This window comes from Myotis nattereri, assembly GCF_964212035.1.
Source record: "Myotis nattereri genome assembly, chromosome: 10".
NCBI classification, from domain to species: domain Eukaryota; kingdom Metazoa; phylum Chordata; class Mammalia; order Chiroptera; family Vespertilionidae; genus Myotis; species Myotis nattereri.
In genome coordinates this window covers 42,305,736-42,315,362 of record NC_138085.1, presented here as the reverse complement: position 1 = coordinate 42,315,362, position 9,627 = coordinate 42,305,736, and the positions used below count along the sequence as shown (strand labels likewise).

General features: G+C 40.0%; 1 pseudogene across 1 annotated transcript; it reads right to left on the bottom strand.

Moving 5' to 3' along the window:
* Positions 1-8,259: 8,259 nt before the first annotated feature.
* LOC308526515 (elongation factor 1-alpha 1-like) lies at positions 8,260-9,572 on the bottom strand (annotated as a pseudogene). Its single transcript has one exon. The product of its transcript is annotated as an elongation factor 1-alpha 1-like (transcript).
* Between the last annotated feature and the right edge of the window lie 55 nt (positions 9,573-9,627).

Genomic DNA, 9,627 nt, shown 5'->3' with positions numbered 1-9,627 from the left:
GGCTGCTGCTGTCGCGGCGGCGCCTCTGGGTCCAGCTCCCTACCCTTTACTACCTCCCAAAACGTTTGAGTGGCTCTGGCTGCAGAATAGCGGGATTTCTCGGCGGACCGGAGGTTATCCCGCCTCCTTCTCCGGCGGCAATTACACTAAACCGCCCGGCCCAGCACGAACAATGAAGCCCCAATACAAGATGGCGGCGAGCCGGGAGCCTCAGAGCAGCCAGCGAAGTGACCCGGGCCGCGCATGCGCAGAACAATCTTGCACTTTCAACCTTCCGGCCGCCAGCGGCACCTCAACCCATAGGTTCACTTGTTGCGCAGACGCCCCTCCACCCGACATTAGGAGTTTCTCCGACTGCGCAGGCGTAAGGCTTAACTATTTCAGGACTTGCTTTTTGCCTTTTGAAACTTTTTTGTCTTCCCTCTCCAGTTTCGAATGTTTCAACAGTGAATTATGACATAAGCATTTTTCTAGAAATTAAGAATGTTTCGGGAAAAGAAAGGTTTGATAAACTCAAGTTATCTCATAGCGAGAGTAAAAAGGGCTGCGCCGCCCGGGAATCGAACCCGGGTCGCAAGAATGGGAATCTTGCATGATACCACTACACCAGCGGCGCCACTGGAAGCTAAGCTTGCTGAAATGTCTTAGGACTAAATGAAATCAAACATTCGATCCCAAAGGATGATTTATTTATTTAAAAACAAAAGTCTAAGAGTTTATAACCTGCTATTTTTCGTTGATATAAGAAATTTATCTTCCCAAATACAATTGAATGGCTGTTTCTATTTTTTTCTGTATAGAAAAGTCTCATATTTTTAAGTATTTTTTTTATTGTTAATAGTATTACAGATTCAATTAAAAATATTTTTTTATTTAAAAAAGTAAGAGTGCCCTAACCGGTTTAGCTCATTGGATAAGAGCGTCGGCCTGAGGACTGAAAGGTCCCAGGTTCGATTCCGGTCAAGGGCATGTACCTTGGTTGTGCAGGAGGCAGCTGATGTTTCTCTCTCATTGATGTTTCTAACTCTCTATCCCTCTCCCTTCTTCTCTGTAAAAAATCAATAAAATTATACTTTAAAAATAAATAAATAAAAAAGTAAGAGTTTCCAAACAAAAACTCATAGACAATAGTATGGTGGTTACCAAAGGGAAGGGGGAGGAGGTGAAGAGTAAAGGGGGTCAAATATATGGTGAGAGAATATTTGACTTTGGGTGGTGGACAAAATTTTACTAACCAGTGTCACTCCAATAATTTTAATTAAAAAAAATAAAAAGCTATAATGTATACCTATTTTTTAAAAAGTAAGAATTTCATTAGAAAAATTTGTCTTGTGTTAACTAGATTTTTGAGAGTCAGGAAAATACTTGTAGATCATTGCTGAATTTTCCTTTTTATTTGCATTTTTGTGGCATACTCAATGTACATTGGAAAATATTTTCTAATAATTATTTAATACAAATTGATCATAAGAACTCTAAAACCAAACGAGTCAGAGGATACATAAATTTAGGTCCTTTTTGAGGGGAGGCAGAAAAATAAGGGCTCTGAAATGTGGTTTAGTGACTAATTAGTCATTTTTATATTGCATTTAATAAGTTATGTGAAATATTTATTAAACATAGGCAATTGTGCACATCCAAAAATGAGATGTCTTCTTTGAAGTAGTTCCTTTAGACTATGATACTTTTGGATTTCCATTTTTGAATTTGTCTTTGGAATCTGTGGCACATCTTTTGGATTTTATTTAAAGATATAAAATAGTATTTTGAGGATGAATAAAACAAATGTTAATGGTGGATAGTATTTTCTAACAGCTTTTTAAAAATATATATGTTTCGCCGAAACCGGTTTGGCTCAGTGGATAGAGCGTCGGCCTGCGGACTGAAGGGTCCCAGGTTTGATTCCCGTCAAGGGCATGTACCTGGGTTGCGGGCACATCCCCAGTGGGGAGTGTACAAGAGGCAGCTGGTCGATGTTTCTCTCTCATCGATGTTTCTAACTCTCTATCTCTCTCCTTTCCTCTCTGTAAAAAAAACTCAATAAAATATATTTAAAAAGAATAATAAAAATATATATGTTTTTATTGATTTCAAAGATAGGAAGGGAAAGGGAGAGAGGGATAGAAACATCAATGATGAGAGAGAATCGTTGATTGGCTGCCTCCTGCACGACTCTAGTAAGGATTGAGCCTGCTACCCTGGGCATGTGCCCTGACTGGGAATCCAACCAGGACATCCTGGTTCATGGGTCTCGCTCACCCACTGAGCCACACCAGCCAAGCTAACAGCTTTTTTATACAATTCACATAATTTACAATTTGTCCATTTAAAGTACAGTTTAGTGATTTTAGTGTATTCACAGAGATTTGCAACCATCATTATAATCAATTTTAGAATATTTTCATCACCCCAAACAGTAAACCCTTATCAATTAGCAGTCACTCCCTATTCCCCATTCCACCCCACTCATCTTCTGACTATATAGATTTGCCTATTTTAGACATTTCAAGTAAATGGAATCATACAGGAATGTATGTAGTCATTTGTTACTTGGTTTCTTTTTTAAAAAATATATATTTTATTGATTTTTTACAGAGAGATAGAGAGCTAGAAACATCGATGAGAGAGAAACATCAATTAGCTGACTCCTGCACACCCCCCAGTGGGGATGTACCCGCAACCCAGGCACATGCCCTTGACCGGAATTGAACCTGGGACCCCTCAGTCCACAGGCCGACGCTCTATCCACTGAGCCAAACCGGTCTCGGCATACTTGGTTTCTTGGTACTGGTTTCTTTAACTTAGCATTATGCTTTTTTGTTCATCCATGTTGGAGCATGCATCAATACTTCATTCCTTTTTTTTAGCCAAGTAAAATAAAATTCCATTGTATGGATATAGCAGAAGTATTTAATAGAGCTTTAAAAACTCTATTAAATATTGTTTTATTTATTATACTAGAGGCCTGGTACATGAAATTCGTGCACTGGGTGGGGGGGGGGTGTCCCTCACCCCGGCCTGTGCCCTCTTGCAATCCAGGACTCCTCGGGTGATGTCCATCTGCAGGCTCAGGCCCAATTCCCCCAGGGGATCAGGCCTGAGCTGGCAGTCAGACATCCCTTTCCCAGTCCAAGGCTCTTGCAGGCAGGGAGCCCTTGCTCCTTACCGTTTGCCTGTAGCAGAGGTGGGAGAGGCTCCTGCCACCTCTGCTGTGCTCACCAGCTGTGAGCCCACTGGCAAGCCCAGCTTCTAGCTGAGCAGCACTCCCCCTATGGAAACGCACTGACCACCAGGTGGCAGCTCCTGCATTGATCGTCTGTCCCATCGTGGTCAGTGTACATCATAGTGACTGGTCATTCCACCGTTTGGTCAATTGCATATTAGCCTTTTATTATATAGGATATTATATTTATTAATAAAGTTTTGTTGAAAACTTGATTAAAGTTTTATTTATTTTTTAAAAAATATATATTTTATTGATTTTTTACAGAGAGGAAGGGAGAGGGACAGAGAGTTAGAAACATCAATCAGCTGCCTCCTGCACACCCCCACTGGGGATGTGCCCGCAACCAAGGTACATGCCCTTGGCCGGAATCAAACCTAGGACCCTTCAGTCCGCAGGCCATCGCTCTATCCACTGAGCCAAATCAGTCAGGGCTGAAAACTTGATTAAAGTTTTAAAGTTGCCGCCCTACCCAGTTTGGCTCAATGGATGGAGCGTCGGCCTGCGGACTCAAGGGTCCCAGGTTCGATTCTGGTCAAGGGCATGTACCTTGGTTGCGGGTACATCCCCAGTAGGGAATGTTTCTAACTCTAACCCTCTCCCTTCTTCTCTGTAAAAATTAATAAAAATATTAAAAAAAATAAATGAATAAAGTTTTAAAGTTGCCAAAGTAATGCATGCTCACTGTGACAAGTGAAACAAAATAAGAAAACAAGAAAAGGTTAATAATTTCCTCATTTTCCCTCTCTTGAGGTAATTAATGTTAACAGATTAGTCTATAAGCTTCCACATTTTACTTTATATGCATCTTACTTTAGATGCACATGTATATAAGTACTTGTTTATTTTTTGTTATTTAAAAGAATGTGATTATGCTATGGATATTACTTTGCAAGTTTCTTTTTTAACTTAAACGTACATTATAGATGTTTTCAATTCAACTTATACAGATCTAATTAATTTTTAAATAATTGCAAAATATTCCATAGAATGAATGTGCCACAGTTTATTCAATGCTAAATTGTGTAAATAACCATAAATAGTATTGATGAACATTCAGGTTATTCCTTTTTTTTAATACTACAAACAATGTTGCAATAATCATTCTGGTACGTATATATATATTTTTTAATTTTTTATTTTTATTGATTTCAGAAAGGAGGGGAGAGGGAGAGAGAGATAGAAACATCAATGATGAGAGAGAATCACTGATCTGCTGCCTTCTGCGTACCCCCCAAGGGGTCGAGTCCACAGCCCGGGCATGTGCCCCTGACCAGAATCGAACCCAGGACCCTTCAATCCGCAGGCCGATGCTCTCTGCACGGAGCCAAACCAGTTAGGGCTGGTATGTTATTTTTATAACTGATTATTCTATTTCTGTATAATTAAAATTCTCTCTTTAGCCATCTTTTTTTTTTTTTAATATATTTTATTGATTTTTTACAGAGAGGAAGGGAGAGAGATAGAGAGTTAGAAACATCAGTGAGAGAGAAACATCGATGAGCTGCCTCCTGCACATCTCCCACTGGGGATATGCCCACAACCCAGGTACATGCCCTTGACCGGAATCGAACCCGGGACCTTTCAGTCCGCAGGCCGACGCTCTATCCACTGAGCCAAACCGGTTCCGGCTCTCTTTAGCCATCTTAAAATGTTTTTTATGTAGTCAAATGTTTACATTTTCTTATATCACTTTTGAATTTCCTGTCTTGTCTAAGACAGAATTAATATGTAGACTATTTAGAATACGAAAGAAATGAGATGTGAAGAAGTAAGACGCTATAAAAATGAATTTCTTCAAGACAGTTTCAAAGAAGAAAAAAGACACGGAGCAGAGACAGAATTATAGATTTGAGTGTTGTCAAAGATAAACAAAGCCAGACACTAAAATTTAAATTTTAATCATAATATACTCTTACAATGGGGAAAAGAGTACGCACAGTATGAACTAAACTTTGATTTGCACAGAAGTGACTGGGTCCTTTAAAGGGAGAATGAAGAAATAGGGCGGGGGATGAGCAGGGGCCAGTAAAGTCAGGGAAGTGAAAGATCACAAACATCAAGAAGGGATGGGGGTGGGGTGCTGGGGATTGTAGCACAGGGCTCTATCTTCATGTGTCAGATGGGACAAAAAGCCAGTAATTTGGGGAACCTTGAGTTTTCTCAGACAGGCACTTTAAGGGGTGCTAAGGTTATCCCAAGGAGGCCGCTTTGAGCTGTTAGAAACTGTCAGTGTTTTTTTCATCTTTATAGGCCAAAGTTGAGGCCTAGTCAAGAGGAGGACTCGGAGAGAAGCTGAGCTAGAGTTTGCAGAGGGAGAGAATCTTAGTGTTTTGCTTCCTAGGGAGACTGCTTTTTTAAGCAACGCTCTTAAATAAATGTTTGTTATATTACCTGATTATTACCCGTCAGATATGAGGTAATATTTTCCCCATGATTAAAAAAAATCTTTTTAAAAAGGAGACATATGTAATACTTTAAACAATAAAAATAAATAAATACGTATAAAAACACCTTTTTGAATTTCAGTGGCAGTATTATTTTATTTATTTTTAAATATATTTTATTGATTTTTTACAGAGAGGAAGGGAGAGCGATAGAGAGTCAGAAACATCGATGAGAGAGAAACATCGATCAGCTGCCTCCTGCACACCTGCCACTGGGGATGTGCCCGCAACCAAGGTACATGCTCTTGACCGGAATCAAACCCGGGACCCTTCAGTCCTCAGGCTGATGCTCTATCCACTGAGCCAAACCGGTTATGGCGGCAGTATTATTTTATTTTATTTTATTTTTTTAATATATTTTATTGATTTTTTACAGAGAGGAAGGGAGAGAGGTAGAGAGTTAGAAACATCGATGAGAGAGAAACATCGATCAGCTGCCTCCTGCACATCCCCCGCTGGGGATATGCCCGCAACCCAGGTACATGCCCTTGACCGGAATCGAACCTGGGACCTTTCAGTCCGCAGGCCGACGCTCTATCCACTGAGCCAAACCGGTTTCAGCGGCAGTATTATTTTAAAAGGCCAAGAGTGCAGAATACAACAGCCTTTTTGATCCACCTCCCACTTCTCTCACTTTGCAAGTCTTTTACATTATTTCTTCACTGTGTCCTTTCAGTAAATTCTTTTCCAAGGTTTCAGTAGCAGAAATGAAATTTTCCAAATATGATACTTGTTAAGGTGATTTACATGGCTAATTCTAATCAACCAACAGAAATTGAGGGCCTAGTAGGCTTAATGCATTGAGATGTTGTGGACATAATGTAATTCGAAAATAGGAAAGTAAAAGACACACATAGTTCTTTCTTTATAATTCTAGATGTAGTGCAAAAGAGGACTTCATCTTTCTATGTTCATGTTCTTAAGTAGAAGTGTTTCTTTCTTGTATGACTTGCATCTTGTTCCATTAACACTTCCACTTTCTTTTCCTTACTCTGCTCCACTGGTCTCCTTGTTGTTTCTTAAACACACCAGATGTTCTTCTTGCCTGGAAAGTTCTTTCCCCAGATAGTTGCCTGGTCCACTCCCCTCACTTGATCTAAGCTTTGTTCAAATGGCATCTGACTTAATAAGGCCTACTACCCTGACCATCATATTTAAAATTGCAACCCATTCCCATTCCTCATACCCCATTCTATATATTACATAATTTACTTATATACTCTAATTATCATCTGTCTCCCTTCACTAGAATGTCAGCTTCATTAGAATAAGTAGTTTTTAAAATCGGTTTTATTCATTGATTTTTCTCATTCACCTAGAATATTTCCTGCCACTTAGAAGGAGCTCAATAAATATTTGTCCAGTAAATGAGTGTTTTTTTGCACTGAATTTTCTACTTCCTTTCTCCAAGTTCAACTTTTCTTTCTTTTTTTTTTCAGTATAATTGATTTTCCTTAGAATCTGGATACAATTAACTGTAGCAAGACAGCGCTCAATACTATTTAAACCTCATTTTAGGTTCTTTAAACTACCTCAGTATTTGTAAATACGAATTCACAATTAACTAAAATTTGACATACCAACAAATTTATTCAATATTGATGTAACTACAACATTTTATATGCAACCTGTGGACTTTAATATAACAGAATTTGACCTTTATAAACTAGTTACTCTTTGCTTATTTGTCCTAACCTTATTTAGTGTTGCACCAACAGAACCCCTTCTATAACTTTTGCTATGTAACCAGATTCCGCCCCTTAAGACAAAGTGGAAAAGAAGCAAAGTTCCCACCCAGAAAAAACATTAACAGGAAAAAAAATTAACAGAATTATCCAATTCTAAAGTATCAGCAGATATAACATCAGAAATAGATTATGGGCAACTCTTAAGTCTTTTACTTAAGTAGTATATAGAAAGTTACAGTGTTGACCAAAAAAAAAAAAAAAAAAAAAAAAATCCCACCCAGTTTCAACATTGTGGGTTTGATCAACCAATGAATGCATAAATAAGTGGAACAACCAATCAATGTTTTTCTCCCTTTCTCACTCACTCTCAAATCAATAAATTAAATACACACACACACACACACACACACACACACACGTTTCTCATTGTTTTAATGGGTCTCAAAATTCTGTGACAGAACTGGCCCGTGTGCTGGCTCAGTTGGTTGAGCATCATCCTGTGCATAGAAAATTGGCCTGTTGGATTCCTGGGCAAGGCACATACCCCAGTTGTGGGTTCCATCCCCGGTAGGGGGCAAGCAGAACAGGCAGCCAATCAGGTGTTTCGCTCTCACATTGATGCTTCTCTCTCTCTCTCTCAAAAAAAAATCTGCAACAGATTTTTACTCAAGTTGTTTCCATTAAAAAGTACTAATTTAAAAAACTAATAACTTTAAAACTGCCCCCCATACACACCCCAAATGGTCCACAAAACATTCTCCTTTCCTTCTGAAGGTTTTATGATGCATTATAATCATTAACCAGTCTTTTACTATTACACTTAAATGGCCAATTGAGATAAACCGTTCTGAGACCGCTCTTCCACCACTAAGACTGGGGTGGCAGATATTAGGGATAATACTCATTTAGCTTTCTGAGCTTTCTGGGGAGACTTGCTGTCTTTGCCACCTCCAGTTGCCTTCTCATCCACTGCTTTGATGACACCCACAGCAAAACGGCCCAGAGAAAGATAGTCAGAGAAGCCCTCTGGGCTTGCTAGGAACCATATCGGTGATGGCAGCATCACGAGAATTAAAAAATGTTGGGACATACTCCAGCTCTTTTCCAGAATGACAGTTGATTTCCTTCAGCTCAGCAAATCTGCAGGCACTGTGAGCTGTGACACAGGTGCATAGCCAGCACTAATCTGGCCTGGATGGTTCAGGATAATCACCTGAACTGAGCAGCCAGCGGCTTCCAATGGTGAGTGCCACAACCAAGTTCTTTGATAGACACGTTCTTGACATTGAAGCCCACATTGTTCCCAAAAAGAGCTTCACTAAAAGTTTCATGGTGCATTTCAACAGGCTTTATTTCAGTGTAACGTTGACTGAAGCAAAGATGACCACTATGCTGGATTTAAGAACACCATTCTCCAATAGGCCCGCAGGGACAGTACCAATGCCACCGATTTTATAGACATCCTAGGGGGACATACACAGGGGCTTGTCAGTTGGATGAGCTGGTGGTAGGATGCGATCCACAGCTTCAAGCATTGTGGTTCCACTGGCATTGCCATGCTTACGGGTGACTTTTCATCCCTTCAACCAAGGCACATTAGCACTTGGCTCCAGCATGTTGTCAACATTCCAACTAGAAATTGGCACAAATGCGACTGGGTCAGGGTGGGAGCCAATTTTCTTAATGTAGATGCTGACTTCTTTAACAATTTCCTCATATCTTTCAGGCTGTAGGGCAGCTCAGTGGAATCCATTTTGCTAACAGCAACAATCAGTTGTTTCGTACCCAGTGTGTAAGTCAGAAGGGCATGCTCACGGGTCTGCCCATTCTTGGAGATACCTGCTTCAAATTCACCAACACCAATAGCAACAATCAGGACAGCACAGTCAGCCTGAGATGTGCTGATAATCATGCTTTTGATGAAGTCTCTGTGTCCTGGGGCATCCATGATGGTCATATAATAGTTGCTGGTCTCAAATTTCCACAGGGAATATCAATGGTGATACCACCCTCATGTTCAGTTTTCAGTTTATCCAAGACCCGGGCATACTTGAAGGAGCCCCTTTCTATCTCAGCCACCTCCTTCTCAAAATTTTCAGTCGTTCTTTTGTCATTCCCACCACATTTGTAGATCAGACGGCCAGTAGCGGTAGACTTACCAGAATCTACCTGTTCACTCATGACGAAGTTGAAATGAGTCTTTTCCTTTCCCATTTTGGCTTGGATTTAGTGATGGTTTTCACCACATCTGTGTTCTGGTGGCAAACCC